Source organism: Ixodes scapularis, unplaced genomic scaffold (genome assembly GCF_016920785.2).
Source record: "Ixodes scapularis isolate PalLabHiFi unplaced genomic scaffold, ASM1692078v2 PGA_scaffold11__112_contigs__length_91849675, whole genome shotgun sequence".
NCBI lineage: Eukaryota > Metazoa > Arthropoda > Arachnida > Ixodida > Ixodidae > Ixodes > Ixodes scapularis.
The window spans coordinates 14,323,832-14,341,391 of NW_024609837.1; the positions used below are offsets into that span (position 1 = coordinate 14,323,832).

Below are 17,560 nucleotides of genomic sequence, written 5' to 3' on the forward strand. Positions count from 1 at the left end.
CCTGAAGAAGAGGCCGAATTGGCCTTGAAACGTTTTCCTTAGGGTCCCTACCGAAGGGCTTGGTTGGTGTTCGAATGTTTTAATATTAATTACTCCCAACCAGACAGATCTATGTCAGATGTTTACTTTTAAATCAGAAGCTTTTCTATTTTATTTTATTTTTCGCGAAAAACTATAGACAACTGGCGAAAAAACTCGCCAGTAATCTGTAGACAACTGGCGACAAGTAAATAATCTGGTCGTAAATGCGCATACGAGTATCTTAGTTTACCACATAAAGAGGAGAATTAGCAGCGATACTCCCATGAGTCAGACTTGATGACTACGGCTTCGGAAATGAAAACGGGTACACTTCATATTTATTTTTTTATTTATTTATACACGCCGCTAACCTCCTTTTGGAGGTATTGGCAGGAGGGGTTACGAACTAGTTGATGCACAAGAACTTATACACGGACGAAGTACATGTTAGGAACTCAACAAGAATACGCTTAAAAATGCAATAAAAAAAGTACAATAAGGACGGAAAGGCAAGAACTTTTTACGAACAACTCTCCACTACACTTAAAATGTCTCAGCTGATGATTATCTTTAGTAAGGCTGTTCCACTCCTCAATACTTCGTGGTAAAAAGAGAAATGTGTAAGAATTGCTACGACAAAGGTACGGAACCAACGCCCCTTCACGCAGTTTACACGTAGCGCGAACCACTCGGGGAGTTAAATACCTCGAGGTGTCAATGTTAAAATCACCTCTTAGCAAGGTGTAAGTTTAATACCGTATGAGGCTCCCAAACCTGAAAGGCAGATTCAAGGACAGGCCTAACGAGGGTTTTGTATGCATTGAGTTCTATATCAAACGAGGAGTGCTTTAGATTGCGCTTACAAGTGCCGAAGTATGCTTTATGGACAACGAAGTCAACATGTAGATTCCACTTCAAATCAGCCGAAAAGAACACACCTGAATATTTGTACGTAGACACTTAGCAAAGGGTTGTTATGAACATGATAGGAGAAACTGAGCGGCGAAAGTTTCCCATAGAATGCCGTTTGCACACACTTTCCAACATTTAGGAGCAATTGCCAAGTCGGCGTAATGGCGCTTTTGTTTTTCCAGAGGCGTGGGAAACATGTGGATGTTTACGCATTATATTACTTTCATTATGCGGCACCGAAGGGGAGGCCCCGTCGAGCAGCTCTCCCTGTATCTCTTATTGCCTTCCCCTTTATGGCTTCCCATCTCCTTCCCTTTATTTCCTCCCTATCTTCTTAACGGACTTCCGGCAAAACAAAATACCGAACAAATAAGACAGCGTTGCAGTTATTTCTGGAAATTTCCGAATATCCAAGAGAGTGAGTGCCCTCTGACGAGCTTATTTAGACATTATGTAACGTCTAACCAAACTAAAAAAAAAAACACTTTTTTTTTTTTTTTGGTTAGAGTGGAGAGGCTATCGTTTGGAAATATTAGTGTTAAATGAAGTGCTTATTTGGTGCACTAAGTTATAAATTCAGTGCCCGCCAACGCCTGGTCGAAGTAAAATGTGAAAAAAAAAAAAAAAAAAAACTGCCGATGTCGCGTCCGCGGTAACAGTGTCGCGCAGTGTAGCGCACTGCACCTGCGGGCTTTCGAGGGGAAGCGGCGACCACTTACATGACTGGCTGCGATGTTCTGCCAATTCGCAACTCGTCCCCGCCGCCTGGAACGCAAGCGACGAAGGATTAGTGGCGCGCACAAACGATCTCGCCGCGGTGTCTTTTCGAACATTCGATCTGTTTTAAACGTAACGATGTGGTCGAGTTCACTGCATCGCGGCTTATTACTTCCTGTCTTCTTCAGATATCCAAACTTTATTTGGTGCAGTGACAAAACCTTCGAACCATTAACGACCCCCCGGGCGCAAACCGTTCTCCGGAAAATTTCTTTCTTTTTTTTTTTTTTTTTTGCGGTTTTTCGTTGGAATGTGACATTAAAGGAGACTGAGGTCAGCTACGCTCTGGTCACATTTCTCACGCGTATTAGTGTCTACCGTTAAGTGTGCAGCGTGCCCCCCCCCCCCCCCCCCCCCCCCCCGGCGTGTACCCTTTAAAAAAACTTTTTTTTTTTTTATTTGCAAAAATCAACAACGGGTACAGACTCAACTGGCGTCGCACGAGTGAGCGGAAAATGATAGTTCGACAATGCACAATTCACTTTTGCAATGAAAAAAAAAAAAAAAAAAAAAAAAAAAAAAGCTGTAACTTTTTGAGGGTGGTTCGCCCTGGAGATGGCCGCAACACGTGCCGCTGACAACCAGTTGTGCGTGCTTAGGCCTACTTACTTCACATGACCGGGTTTGTCGGCAGGCGCCATATAGTATAACCGACGTTCTTATAAACGGACCGGGTCGTCCTCAATACGCGGCGTTTAATTGACCGCGACCGATCGATATGGTCGTCACTGTTCATACAGCTTGCTCAAACAGCGAAACCCCACGGTACAATGAACATATCGCGGAGGAAAATAAAAAAAAAGGGTGACCGAAATCACAATAGCTCGAAGCATTTTTTTATTTTTTATTCTTCAGCTTTGTGCGTGATAAGTTGCAGGAGAACGCGCCGCGCGCCCTATCGATCCGACGCCATCTTGGATTCTCGGAGTTAATCTCGACTCCAGGAGGCACCCGCGCCGCGGGGCCATGGGCTGTTGAGCACCTCTTCGCCCCGCGTAATCGTTATCGACGATCATCCACTTGTTCGGATCTTTGTGTGTCGTCTTGCGTGCTACATCATCGAGCGGGTTTTACCCTTTCTGAACTCCCTCCCAGGGGGATGTCCGTACGTCTGGCAAGTCTCGGCGTGGAGACATTATTTGTTGCGCGGAGCAGGGTGGCCCTAGAACGGTATCGAACAGCTGCCTTCAGTCACGCGCTCGACTTCTCAGAGGGTGTGCGTTCTCGTAAACATTCAGACAGTGAAATTACCAAGTTTTCTTCGCCTTGTTTAAAAAAAAAAAAAAAAAAAACGCGCCTGTTTTTTGTTTTTTTGCGTCTGGTTTAAACGGATGCTGATACCCAGATCACGCTTTTTTTCCCCGAAGGTGTTAGTTGCATACAAAATATCTTTTTATTGCCTTCTTATTTTTTTATTTTCATTTGCGATCCTGTTGCTGTGCGAATGTATTGTGTGATACCGCGTGCAGAGGGAAATGAGTTCTACTCCAAAATGCAAAACTCTTCCTCTTATTGTCTCTGCGCGCTTATTTGCGGCCTGCTCTACCTTATGTCGAGCGGGGTAATTCAGTCATCTATCACATCTAATATGCTAGTAGTATTAGAGGTGATACGTTCGGCATCAAGTTAAACTCTGCAAAGGCCGCAAAAAAAGTAAACGATCATTTGACAGTTGCCACGACAACCTCTTGATACAATAAGAGAAACCTACTACTGCTAAATGCAATAGCAAAAAAAAAAAAAAAAAAGAAGGAAGAAGAGCAGAAAAAGGCAACTGCCACGGCAACCAACAATAAGAGTAATGATGTGCATCTCATTATTTGACTCTGCAGGTGGTTGAAGTAATCAAACTCTAACCTAAAAAAAACACAAAAAAAAAAACGCAGGATAAGTACTATGCCAAAGACATTGGCAGCGAGATGTTCCTGCTTCTACATTTGTGTAGTAGATTCCATGCAGAACTCGTCGTCAAGATTAAAAGAAAGAAACCATAGGTTGGGAACGATTCTATGACTGGACTAACAGTGTCGTTCCCAGGAATAGTGAACTGCACAGTGGAAACCAATTTAATCGCCACGTATTAAGTGTGGCTTAATTTTTCCGGCCGCTCTTTATGTCGACGCATTTTGCACGGGTTTCATCGTTTTCCTATTTATTCTTTCTAGGGGAAAAAAACACACACACAAAAAAAACACCGAGCTTTTTTTTTTTTTTTTTTTTTTTTTAGGTTATTTTTACGATTTGGAAGTTGTGGGATTGTGGCATTCGCACGAGGTAGGCATAGTAAGCACGCAGGGTCTCAAACGCAGCCGACCGGGGTTCGAATGCAGCTACCAAGATCAGCCGTGTTCGGGACTTCGTCGTGCGCGTGTAGTTCTGTTCGTCGCAAACGACCGACCTTACAAAGAGTTCATAAAACGGAAACCGCAAATTTGATTTTGCTTAGCGTTTTTGGCAGAAATTACTTAGCTACCTTCCCAATCGTTTTTAGATTATCACATTTAACTTACGAATTTAGTTACTTTTACACACGGAACTCCAAATGCTAGCATTTCATTCTATTAATCGGGTAGAAATAGGTAATAGCCCGATTTTGATTCCATTTCTTTGGGGAGGTGTCAATTTCAAATAAAGCCACTTTTTCTTTTTTTGCTTTACAGAAAACGAATAACCGCACCCTTGCACGAGCTCCCGGGGCTAGCGTCGCCGGTTCCCGAATAGCGGCTAAATCGGGCGACGGCGTCGCCGTGATACGCTTAATCCTCCACACGAAGTATGAGCCAACCACCTGTCGATAGGAGTGAGTGAAACCGAAAGCAGATCGATCTGTCCATACCTTCTCAAGATGGCGCTACAGTCGCACTCCTCGGGTTCCCTGACGAACAAGTCGGGTCTGCATCTTTTCCCCAGTTACGAAATGCCGGTCGACTGGAGTGCGGAGCCTGCCTTCCGTCGTGTCGCCATTGTAGACGGTTGTTCGCGCAGAGTCGCGGTTCGCTGAGCCCGGTGCTGCGGCGTGCATCACAGCGCTGGCGGCGAAGAAAAAAAAAAAGAAAACAAACTAGCGCGGACGGTATTGGTGGCGCCATCTCTGGAGTGGAGCCGGAGCCTCCGCTGTAAAGCAGACGGCGGCGGGTAAAATAAATATGCTCGGTCTGAAAAGTCATCCTGGGCAGTGTCCTCACCTACCTAGAGAAGACCGGCCTGGGAGACGACATCTAATTAGATTCTACCCGAATAGCCCAACATCCCCTTGCCCCTCTGGCCCTACCCTAGCGTAACTGCCAGTTGTGTCTTTTGCCCAATAAACGTTTCTCATACATACATGCTCGGTCTGCTAACCGTTCAAGCAAAACTCGAGAAACATGCGAGTGCGAACGTTTAATGTAAAAAGGTATAAAAATCATCTTAGGGCAGAAATTGCTCTATTTAGAATAAAAGTATTAATGCACGCGGTTTGCGTTGGAATGTCCCACGATGGTACTTTGTTCACAACGTTTAAATTTAATAAATGAATGCACGAAGCTATTGAGCGGAATTCCCGACCAACTGGACCGTCACCACTGAGTCAAACAGGTTAATTCAGGTAACCGTAGCGCCAGCCAGTACACATGCGAACGTCAGGCGACGGGTCGCATCAGGTCGTGTCGCTGGCGGGCCCAAAATGGCCACCGCCGTGGTCGCCATGTTGGGCCGCGATCTTGGTCGTCGATGCGGACGGATAGCTGTTGAGCAAGTTCACCAGCGATATAGAAGCCCACTGATCCCGGTTCACACTGAAAAACGGGCCGACCGGCGAAAGGCGCAAGGTCCTCTTGAAGTCCGGCGTGGAAGGCCCCTCCAACCTGACGTACCTTCCGCATCTCCCACGCGACCCACGGTGGGCCGGCGACTTGCTGCGGCAAGCATAACACGCCACTCCCACGATCAGGGCCGAAAGCGTGGCGGTGGTTAGGACTATCCCAGTCACCGTCTGGAGATCGAGGAACTCTTGTTGCTGCGGTCGACCCGATTGTCTCTGCTTTCGCACCGGCTGGAGACCGACGGTCTGCGCCGCCGGGCTGAGTCTTCCTCTCTGGGCCGTTGCTGGAGGGATTTCGACGTTCCGCAGCCGGCGGGGGTTTTCAGCATGCGCCAAGTTCAAGATGGAGAGAGTGAGCACGAGGGTGGTCATCCAGACCATTTCCGCGGGGCCTGAAGGCCGGGCATGCCTGCGCTGGCTGGTAAGGGTCTGCTACCCACCGGGCCAGGCCCGGATGGCGTCATCTTCGTCTTCATTGACGCATTGCGACTGTTCTATTCTTTCCACGTGTCTCGTTTTGGCAGTTGGTAATATTAAATGATATTGTCACGAATTGATTACCTTGAATTGATTACCTTGATTGAAAAAATGATTACCTGATCACAGTCCCACGCAGGAACCACCGTACCGGTCATCTGGAGCCCCTGCTCGCAAGAACTGAGCGCCACGCGAACTCATGCCTCGTCCGCGCTGTACAACTATGGCGTTCATTGCCACCAAGAATTGTCAGCATGCCCATGAGTGACAAACCGGAAATACTGGAACTTTGTCGCGAGGCTGGAGCACACCTGCGATCACACGCATAACCCTGCCCCATCCCTCACGGTGCATCACTGCCCCGCCCTTCATTATACCTCAGTGTTCATTAATCACTAACATAATCACCCCCTCTAGACGGGCCTCACAGGCATTATTGTACGGGCTACACGCCTTTCTGTGACGCCTGCGTTCACGAGCGCAAATAAATACCAATACCAACGAATGGCAATTGATGAGGCGATGGTAAATGAAGGAACTAAACGTTTAAAGGCCAGTTTTCACATGCAGCGAAGCGCTGATGTAGCGCTGCTCGCGTGCCGTCAGCTACTTATCGTCTGCCATGGGCAACAGTTTTGACGGTGCGATACAAAGCTGGTGAACGCTCCCATCGGCACGTGCTTAGCGCGAGGTCAGCGCTATGCTTGCAGCGCTCCGCTGCATGTGTGAACAGGCCTTAATGGGGCGAACTTGTGCCCAAAAATAAAAAGGCAGCGGGAGAAAGCAGAGCGTCGCGGGCGTCGAAGTCGGCGTGACAGCAGAGTCGAACGCCACGCGGCGCCCATTTTTTACGCGCGTGGGCTTCGGGAACATTCGGCGTAGAAGGTTCGGTGCGTAGAAGATTCTAACCTGGAATCAGCAAGACGGTTCTCGAATTTACCGGAAAATCACATTACAGCGTCAACAAAAAAGAAGAGCCGCGGCCAGGAATCGAACCCTGGCCTTCTGCGTGGAAGACAAGCCCGGTAACCGTTAGGCCACGGGCGCGCTAACTACATGGTTAGCTGCGCTCGCGGCAATATGCAGGTTTGTTAGTTTACTGATAAACTTTCGTCACTTCGAAATAATGAATGCCTTGTCATTACGCTTCGTGCGTAATGACAAAGTTTAAATTTCGGTAACAAATCACCCTATTATTTCGTAGACACCGTGCCCATTCCTTTTTATTGCAATTCGCATACTCTGTGGCATGCGCATCTAGTACATTTGGTCGGTAACTGTGGCGCCGCGTAACAGCAGTTAACGCTGAGTTAACCACGGTTAAGGGTGCCCGTGTATCAGGGGTATTAATCGGAACGTCTGGTCACTTTAGTATAAATTTTTTTTCTACAGGGGCGCAGCCATCTTGAATGTCGTCACTTCTGGTATGTGCTAATACATCGTTTCGGTTCTTCACGCCGATGAAAGGTGTTTACGAAAAATGTGTGATTGTTACACATTCTTGTTTTGCCTCACCTATATTTTCTCGCATGTTCCAGGTTGAAATGTGTTTTTTTTTTTTTTTTTTTTTTTTTTTTTTTGTTTCGCATATTAGATGCGGAATCCACGTGGCTAGAACGACAGGAAACAAAAAACGTCTTAGTCGAGAGACGAGCGGTTCATCACATTCTTGGCCTTAGAACGCGGTCACTCAGTTTGCATGTATATATACCAGGGTGTCGAACCGGAACCGAACCGGTATTTTTTCCGGAACTGAACCCGAACCCGAACCGTTATATTGTTATCGCGATGAACCCGAACCGGAACTGAACGGGAAAAAAAAATAACGGTTACCGGCTCATGTCACAACGGTTCGGCCACGCGCTGTTGACAATGAATGTGCTATCAATGCCATTTGTTTTTTAAGTGCCGTCAACTGACACACACCTCGCTTACATATTTTTCTTCTCCACTCAGTCTGAGGAATATAAACGCTGCATCCATGAATCTTGACATAGGAACCAGTATTGCGCTGGTCGCGGCTTGCACGGAAAAAAAAATTAAAAGACTGTGCAAAAAAAAAAAAAAAAAAATATATCGCGTCACGGGATTTCATGTTTCTACAATCTCGTAAATCCTAAATGCTGCTGTGTGCTCATTTCATAACACGTTTCTAGAACGTGATGTTGCAATTTTTTTTTTATTTTGATGTTATTTTGATGTTATTTTGATTTTGTTATTTTGATGTTGCAATTTGTCATTTATAATTTCTGAACCGGTTCGCGGATCGAATTATTCGAACCGGAACTAAACCGGAACAAAATTAATTTGCCTGAACCTGAACCGTAACCGAAACCGTATTTTTTTCGGTTCGACACACTGATATATACTGTGTGAGCAACCTACCGTGACGGTACCTGTCCCGATTTAATCTTAGGCAAGGACGGTGACTGATCTGTGCAGTGTACTTTTCAAACTTTTCCTACACACTTCAGTGACCACAAGTCGGTATTGTTTGTGGTCGAGTAAAAGAGTGGATTTCACCACGTGCAATGAGAGCTATCTTTGTCACTTCCTCGCACACTGTGGCAAAAAGTCGGCAATTTTTTTTTATTATACATTAATATGTTACGCGATAAATACAAACAAATAGTTTCCATTGCATTTTTGTTGTCCCCCGGCACTCGATGCACGCACCATTTTTACAAATCGTCGGTCCGGGAGGTGGTTCGAGCTGCGCGGCACGAGAACGCGCTACCTCTTCACTTTAAAATATGCTCGAACGAGCGCTCGTGCAGGAGAACACGCCAAGTGGCAGCAACGAGTTCTATTCATTGCTCTTCATCTCTGCACGACGACCGGCTGAGGCGTTATCAGATGTCCTAGCAAATCAACAAGTAAGAACTATTTTTTTGTTGTTGTTATAACCGAGCCTTTTTGGAGCGTAGTTCCAAAGCCCGTTAGCTTGGTAATCATTGCTTCCGCGCGAGAATGTCAGAGCCAGGGGCCTACATCACACTGGCAAATGGCACTGCCGCCTAGTGTGTTTGCGACCCGCATTGTCCAGATAAGGCATCAGTCTTTAGCAATATTTAAGTTACCGTTGCGTGCACCTCGCAGCGACGTCTTTCCATTTTTAATTTCCATTTTGAAGGCATTGCAGCTCTACCGCAATAAATGTAAACTAATCAAGCAGAAAGTGTAAAGAATACTGCGGAATAACTTCGAATGGAAGTCAAGCCACGCACCACCGCCTGCACAGGACTGCAATATCGGCGGTATACGAAGTGAGAGTAGCGAAAATGCAATCGCCGTTAACTTATATGCTGTCTTTCGGGCAAAACACACATATATGACCGACCAGGGCCGATGATGGCTCTCTGTCAGACATTCGGGAACCTCAACATCAAAATCGGCCCATGCCAACTGCAGGAAGATTCGAATGCGAGTCGTCGCGGTATCCGTGCTTCAAATGCCGCAATGAGTTCAAGGAGAAAACTTGGCACGCGGCATTCGAACCACGGACATTGCGGTGACCCCTGTTTGCAAACTGTCTTTTGTGTGATGCATGTGTGAGCAGCGTGACGCTGGCTTGAGGGTGTGGAAATGAGGCGGCATGCAGGTAGCGGGAGCGTTAAAGACTCCCATCCTCTGTACGCTGAGCATGTAACGGACTCCAGAGCGGGCGTTATTCTCGCCATTAAAATTTTCTAAAATTGGGTTTAACTTTTAAATGAACTGAGTTCTTATTACAACAGCTTAGTGTTACATTCTGACGGAAGCGTTCGGCAGCGCGTAGTTTATTTTTGCTGGTCGAAAAACTCAGTTGTGTTGTGTGAGATCGGGGGTCTCCAAACTCCGGCCCGCGGGCCGAGCCAAATCCGGCCCACGGAGGACTTCTGACCGGCCCGTGGCTTCGTGCAGTCCTCCCAATGGAGCCCGGCCTGCGGTCCGCTTCCAGCCGGCCCGCTGCTTCCGGTGTAAAAATAGCGCGCAAAGAAACTGCGCCGCGGCGCGCACTAACCGCTTAAACAAAATTACTAGAAAAAAAATACAGAAAACTGTTCACCGTAAGGTGTGTCCTCTCGTCATATTTTTAGACGGACATTGTCATCAGCAGCATCCCTGTTCCAAGTCCCCTATTTCGTATCTGTGTAACTATGTATGTTAGAATTAATTTACGGTCCCATGTATATTGTGCTTGTTGTACTGCGTCACATCTATTGCATATGGTCAGCATCAGTTCTATAAGTTCTCACTAATCATCTGCCCTGGGTGAACGTGCCAAAGTTCCTACGCGCTTTGATTTATGCGTGGTATGTTTTCTGGGCTCCAACTTTGTGTGATGTTATAATTCGCTAAATATTACATTTCATAACAAAGTACGTACATGTATTCATCCACCTTAGATTCTTTTTTTTTTTTCCATGTTTACTCTAACTTTAAGTTTTGTATTTCAGTGCTTACATATTTGGGATTATTTATTTAGATTTTCCTTATTTATATTTACCTATTATTTTCCGGCCCTCGAGACAGCGACAAAGCCTAGATCCGGCGCCTTAGCCAAAAAAAAAAAAAAAAAAAAAAAGTTAGGACATCCCTGTGTTAATGGTGGACAGAAATAAAACTGTTCTCTCTTGAGCCTATTCAAAGGGTGGTCTTTTACGTCGTGTAAAAAGTGGTACATGACCCTTAACACAGACAAATGTAAATCGATAAGAGTTTCTCGTCGTAACACACTGCCTTCCACCTACTTCCTTAATAACGGTTCCTTGCGGTCTTTTACTTCCTATAAATACCTTGGTCTACGTATCACTTATAGCTTATCCTGGCAAATCCACACCGATCACATAGTTGCTAAAGCCTCTTCCATGCTAGGATAGCTAAAACATAACTTTCCTTTAGCTCCCGTATCACTTACGTTACCAGGATATAAATCTCTGGTTCACTCTAAACTAGATTATGCAGCTGCTATTTGGAATCCTGGTTAATCAACACTCATTTCTAACCTCGAGCCAGCTCAAAATCGCAGCGTTCGCTTCATTCTAAGCCATTATCATCGTACAGCCAGTGCAACATCCATGAAATTCAGGCTCTCTTTACCTCCTCTTTTGTTGAGCCGTATATGTTCTGAACTATGCCTCTTTTACAAAATCTATGACTCTAACGCTAGCCTAGGAGAAAGACCCCATCTTGAACCCATCTTACATTTCTTAATGAATCGATCAGTTTAAAGTTAGAGTCCTTCCAGTGCCATATCCCTGCCTCTCTCGATTCCTTCATTCCCAGGACATCGACAGAAGGGAACCACTTACCGACACGTTTAACATCAATACCATCTCTTGATTGGTGTAAAACGACTATTATTAATTATGTTATTGAAAATGTCTCGTGACTTTTTTTCCTAATTTTTTGTATTGCTTTTGGTTTTTGCTTCTGTTATGTTTTCTTTGTGTGTTATTATGTGGCCACCGCCCTCTGTAATGCCCGTCAGGGCCATGGTAGTTTTTCAATAAATAAATAAATAAATAAAAAACTGTCTCTGCGTTAAACAGGTCCAACTCATTAATCTCTACAGGTTATTATTAGCAGTGGAATGCACCACAATGAAGAGTAAGATTGTGCTAAAAAAAAGTGTTTTGGCTCCTCCAAAATTGACATTTGACTGCTCCAAAAGGGTGCTCTAAAATGACTCGAATCCATCGCATCATTGCTGTTCGCTCAATCACGCCTCGGCCAAACATGTTCAGTGTCTCAACGTTGGTTACATACGCACTCAATACGAAACGCAACCTAGCCTGAGCTTAAGGGGGAACGGAGTATAATAAGTGGATAGTGACCGCGGGAACGCGTGCGGCGCATGCATACAGTGAAACGAACAGAGAGTCTGCCTGACATGCGCAATGCTGCGACGCCACCTCCTCATGGAGCCGGGTTCCATCGGAGAAAACAGTCACCCAGAGAAGGCGAACCATCGGGCAAGTTGAGCGGTGAGTGCTGACTGCATCGAGCTCCGTAACCGAAACTCATTAAGGTTCGTACAGACCTTTGCAAAATTCGCCTTCATGCGCGCCGCCATCTTTGTCTGCTGGGCTGTGGAAGGCCTTCTGAGCATGCGTTGCTGCTTTCCTGTGCGGTATGTCGGACGCTACTCATACGTCCGCAGCTCAGTGACTCAGCATTTTTCGCCCGGTTGATAAACGATGCAAAGGTACACGGAAGACCTCGAGGACTCTAACGTGTAGTATATATCCAGTGTGAAAAGTACAGCGTGTGCACCTTAGAGCGCATATCTCCAAAAAGACGTCCTCTGCGGAGAGCGGCCACTGCGCCATTAGGATCTAACATCATCACCCGAAGCAGTGATGATAGGCCAGACCGTTCTTAGTGCGTACTGCCATCTATGCCCGCTGGGTTGAGGGACACGTTCTGAGCCTGCGCAGTAGCTCCCTTCTGAGAGACACCGCACGCGTGCTTCCACACCCCAGTGCTTCGGCATTTTTGGCCCGGGTGATCATGGCTGGAAAGGTACGTAAGATACTGCGCGCCAAAGAAACTTAGAAATCTACACTTCTTTAGCAGAACACGTCGAGGTTCCTTCACTGTCTTCGTGGGACGCTTCCGACGAACACAGTGAAGGGTTCACAGAAGCGTCTTGAATAGAGCGATCTCACAAACCAGTTTTGCTACGCTGCCACTGAGGGAACTTTAAGGCTCTGCTATACCCTATAGGGTATTCACTTGGGCTAGTTGGTGGTAAATTTCAGGATTAAAAGCGCTAAAAAACGAACACCAGTAAAAGAAGACATACACACACAGTAGAGCGCACTTGCAACTGCGGTTTAATCTGACCTAAACCAAAGAAACATATATGCCTTATCAATAACCATTCACGTCATGTATACACAGTGTCCAATAATCTACATATAATCTTTCTAGCTCGAGCTAACCAAGGACTGTAGATGCTATCGATGGGGCGCTAATGTACGTGTCGCCGTCGCACTTCCTTATGAAAAACGCCTCCGAAATTTCCCTAGTCATTTTGTTGTGGTTTCTAATCGGGACAACAGAAAACTTTGTGACACAATCGCATCGGTTGCAGCATACCGCTAGATTACTCGAGGGTGAAGATGTTACTGTCAGTGCGTGTTCCCTTTGTCTGTCATTTAAGCACCTTCCGGTTTGTCCTATGTAAGCCCTCCCACACGTTAAGGGGTATTCAGACGAGGGAGAAATCCCGGGGATTTCTCCCATAGAGTTATTATAATGTACGCTAGAGGTTCAAGTGGCGCTAGTGTGCTGACGCAAATTGAAGCAGACAGCAACCAGTCGAAAATTGATTTCCGGTAATGCATTTCTATGGGAAAAAGCGAGTGCATTTTCTCTCTGCGCTCGATCATAAGAACAAATATCCCGAATAATTCGTACGTACTAGGTAGCTTGGAACATTTCTCAGTCAGGCCGACGAAATAATTGGTTAGTTACGGTGTTTTTATTTCAAAATAATCGGATTAAAAACGGTGCTAAAACAGCTTCGTACGTGTATTTATGTGCACTGTCGGACACTGTTAGCGCGAACACGACGTCGGCGCTTTTCATCGAAGAACATCTGGAAATTAAGAAAGACGGCAAGAACTACGCAGTGACACCGGATCAGTAACTACACGTGCATATACGATCAAAATTAATTGAAGGCCACGTAATCTATTCCTATTTTAAATAAGTAAGTACCGTTTTATTCTTTCTGCTCTGAGCGAAGCTGCTTGTTCTACGTTCAAAATATCACTCGCACGCTCGAAATCTTTGAGAACAAGTGCCCGATAAAAGCTGCCCGGCAGAGAAAACAATACGAAGAGACAACTTTTATAGCCCACGGACTTTATTCTCTACGTTTTGAATGTATTTATCCGCTCATGCACGACGGGGTCAATTTTATATAGTGACAGGACTGGCATATTATCAATATATAAGCGTCACCGGATTGCTGGCGAGCCTTGAACACACTCTACATTCCTTTCGATTGTAATTTTGCTTCGAATCGTCGCTTGTTTTTACACACCTGCTGCGGAACACACGTTTGGAACTGAAATAGAGCGAAGTTAAACATCGTTCACTGATGAAGAAAAATGCGCTAACTAAAGCAATTACACTTTCACAGTGTCAATCAAGGTACATGCTATTCGGTACGACCCAAATAACCAAAGTGTTCCACGTTATTTTCCGGCGAAGAGGAAAAATGCATGCGCGTTTTCCCATAGGAATGCACAGGAGCACCGCAAAAGTAGACTGGTTGCTGTCTGCTTCAATTTGCGTCACGGAAGTCGCATAGACACTAGCGCCAGTTGAACCTCTAGCGTACATTATAATAACTCTATGATTTCTCCACGGCACGCGCATCCCGCGACGAAAACGTCAGGCTTTGCGATGTGCATAAGCCTCGCGTTTTCGTCTTGTGATGAGCGCGCGCAGGGGAAAAATCTCCGGGATTTCTCCCCGTGTGAATACCCTTTTAAAAGTAATCTATCTATACGCCACCCCTTCCTTGCACTCTACATATTTACTTCCATGCTCTTTATTACGTAAGCCCACCCTTAAATGTCCTTTTTCTATTTTTACACGTTTGCACTATAAAAATTAAAACATAACCGCGAGGATAGCACGTGCACTATCCATACAAAGGCAACGCCAGAAGTATTTTTTTTTTTTTTTGGGGGGGGGGGGGGGGGTGCGGCATGATTACTGAATTCGGGAGGAAGGGGGGAGGGTAATTTGTTTTAGCTTTTTGTGTTTACCTTCATAACAAGCTGTCGCAATGGACGGAACGCTTTCTGCTGACGAGCAGAAATCTCGCCTAAAGTATACTTCGCGCAATTGAGGGTGTCTTAGCGCTGAATATGGGCATCATTCCCTCGAAATTTAGGTCGAAAATTTTTTATTGGGTATCCTTTAATGCACATTCTTTCTCTTGTGTACTAAAATGTCCTTCATTTGTTTGTTCTGTAATGAATCCCATCGAGCATAATAGGGCCCTCAATACTTTCCCGTTTGAGCAGCCCTGCATCCGGTGTCGCCGCGAGGCAGTGTAATCCGCGAGCGCCATCAGCGACGTGCCTCTGCTGAAGGTCAAGCGGTTATGGCCGGTACCCAACAGAGGGAGACGCGCTGGGTTTTCTGGGATTCCTCACAAAATATTAATAATAATAATAATAATTTTTATTTGCACAGTTCAGTTTCTCCCACTCGGCAGCGTGCGAGGCTAGACAGAAAGTTTAGAATCCTTACGCAGGTGCGCCTGCTAGCCCGCCACCGGAAAGCTTATTCCCAAGGAAGGAAGACGAGCAGTCCAGGGCCCGCGTTCACCGAAACAAGCCAAACGAAAGAAGAAAAGTACGCTGGACGGTGCGATTGAGTGGTGTGTCCCTCCTACAGCCGTTTCTTCTCAAAAATAATGTCGTGCTTCTCTCGTCTTATATTTCGTTTGCCTGCATTGCAGCGTAGTTCAGATGAAAAGTAGGGGGAATTTGTTTTAGACCGATATTTTGTTTTGTGCATCTTGTTCTGCCAGAGGTATACGTTCGAGAAATTCAGCAACATGCTAAAAATTGGTTTCTAATGCGCAAAAAAAAAAAAAAAAAAAGGTCACCGCCACAGGGACATTTTTATTGGGTGATAAGTGGGATACGGAATAAGGAGTACACGAATGCTATTACACAACACAACACAAATTAGTATTTCTATTTATTTCTAACAGATTAAAAAAAAAAAAAACGATCACCGCGTGGATTATTGCTGCACGTCCCGGGCGATCGGCAGACGTTAAATAGGGAATGGAGCATATCGTAAAGCCAGTTGCTCTTTTTCTATGTTGCGTCACTGGTTCAGACAGTAATCATGACTGCCATTAAAACAATTGCAATGTGAACCATAATGGGATCAAATATAAAAACAAACGTTATTATTATCGTTTTTTGTTAATCAGGCAAGATTACAGGAGGGCGATTCTTCGTGTAACGTCCGTCGAGCCCGATAAACAAACAGTGAAGAAGGTAACCGTGTGGCGCATTATTAACAGACTTGTACCGTACGCATTACAAGTAATCAAATTACTTGTAATCGATTACTTTTTGGAGTAATTTTATAATCAGTTGATTACTTTTATTAGGCAGTAATCACAAGAGTAATCTGATTACTTTTTGAAGTAATAAAATTACTTGTAATCGTTACAATTTGTTCACGGAAACACCCCCCCCCCCCCCCCCCCCCCCCCCCCCTGGGCCGGCACACACCTTTTTTTTTGAACTGGGAAAAATAAAATTCGCTTTTTTTTTTTTTTCGAACGGAAAAAAGAAAGATTTTTGCGGAGCTGTAGGAAACCAGGTCCATCTCATTCTATGTACAGTTTCTGTGGAATGTCCGTTTTTTTTTTTTTTTGTTGTTTTTTTTATTTTCGAGCTGGGGTTGGGAGTGGAATGCCCCAGGGAAGCCACAGTGCGTGACAATGGCCGTTCAGGGCGAAGTTTGGGGAAACATAATGTAGCTTTGTGAGTCCTTCGTTCAAACTAGCCCCCTCACGCACACACACACATAAATAAAAAAAAAAAAAAAAAATCCTGCTTAGGGTACCTACTCGCAGCCCGTAGGAGAACCACAACCGAAGAATGCCTAAAGCGGATGCCGTGGTCTTTGTGACAAGCAATGTTTCGAGTTGAGAAGTGGTCGGGGCGATCTCTTCCGCTAATGGATACTACACATGATCCGTTTCGAATTCTGGAGTTGCTCCTCTTTTGTATAACATGCGAGCTGATCCACCTGTGAATAATAAAATGAGCGACGCAAACTTTGAGCGACAACCCTTGCTCAAGCTTAACAAGATCTAGAACCCCCTCCGCTCCCCCCCCCCCCCCCCCCCCCCCCACACACACACACACTGGCGAACGCCCAAATCATTAAACGTCTTCAAACGAATTCTATGCTTCTGTCCACATTGTGAAGGTGCAACGACCCACGAAGAGGGAGCCAGTTTTTCTTCTTCAATACTTGTGCAAATGTGAAATATAGGTTGGAAGTAGTTCACTGTTACGAGCGCTAAAGACGTGCCTTCACACAATAAAGTAATCGGAAAAGTAACGATTACTTCTCTAAGTAATGTCCAATTACTTTTGCCGTCGAGTAATCAAGTAATCTAATCGAATACTTTTTAGCCAAAAGTAATAGTAATTGTAATCGATTACTTTTTTTTAGTAACGTGTACAAGACTGGGCGCATACCGCCTTTTTGAACGCGTGATGTGTTATGACTTGTAGGGGCTGAATTTATTGAGAAAAGCGACACGCTTGACTGACACTCTCGACTGACACAAAGTGGGCGCGCACAGCTGAGCAGCATGGCTCGCGAGAGTCTACGTTCTTATTTAGAGGGAGGGGGTGGGGGAGCGCGAAACTCTTTTTCTTGGAGAGAGCGCGAGCTCCAATTGCTGGCTATGTATGACTCGCGGGACCCCGAGTTCCTCTACAGTTTATCACAGGGGGCTTAGAGCCCCTTATGATAACATTGTGAGCTAACATCCACAAAAAACTCACTGGTTTTCCGCAC

At 45.4% G+C, this 17,560-nt stretch overlaps 1 protein-coding gene across 1 annotated transcript in view; it reads right to left on the bottom strand.

The window, feature by feature from the left end:
- The window catches only part of LOC8024365, a 38,151-nt gene that overhangs the window by 20,385 nt on the left and 206 nt on the right, over nucleotides 1-17,560 (bottom strand). The gene's annotated exons all lie outside the window — the stretch shown is intronic.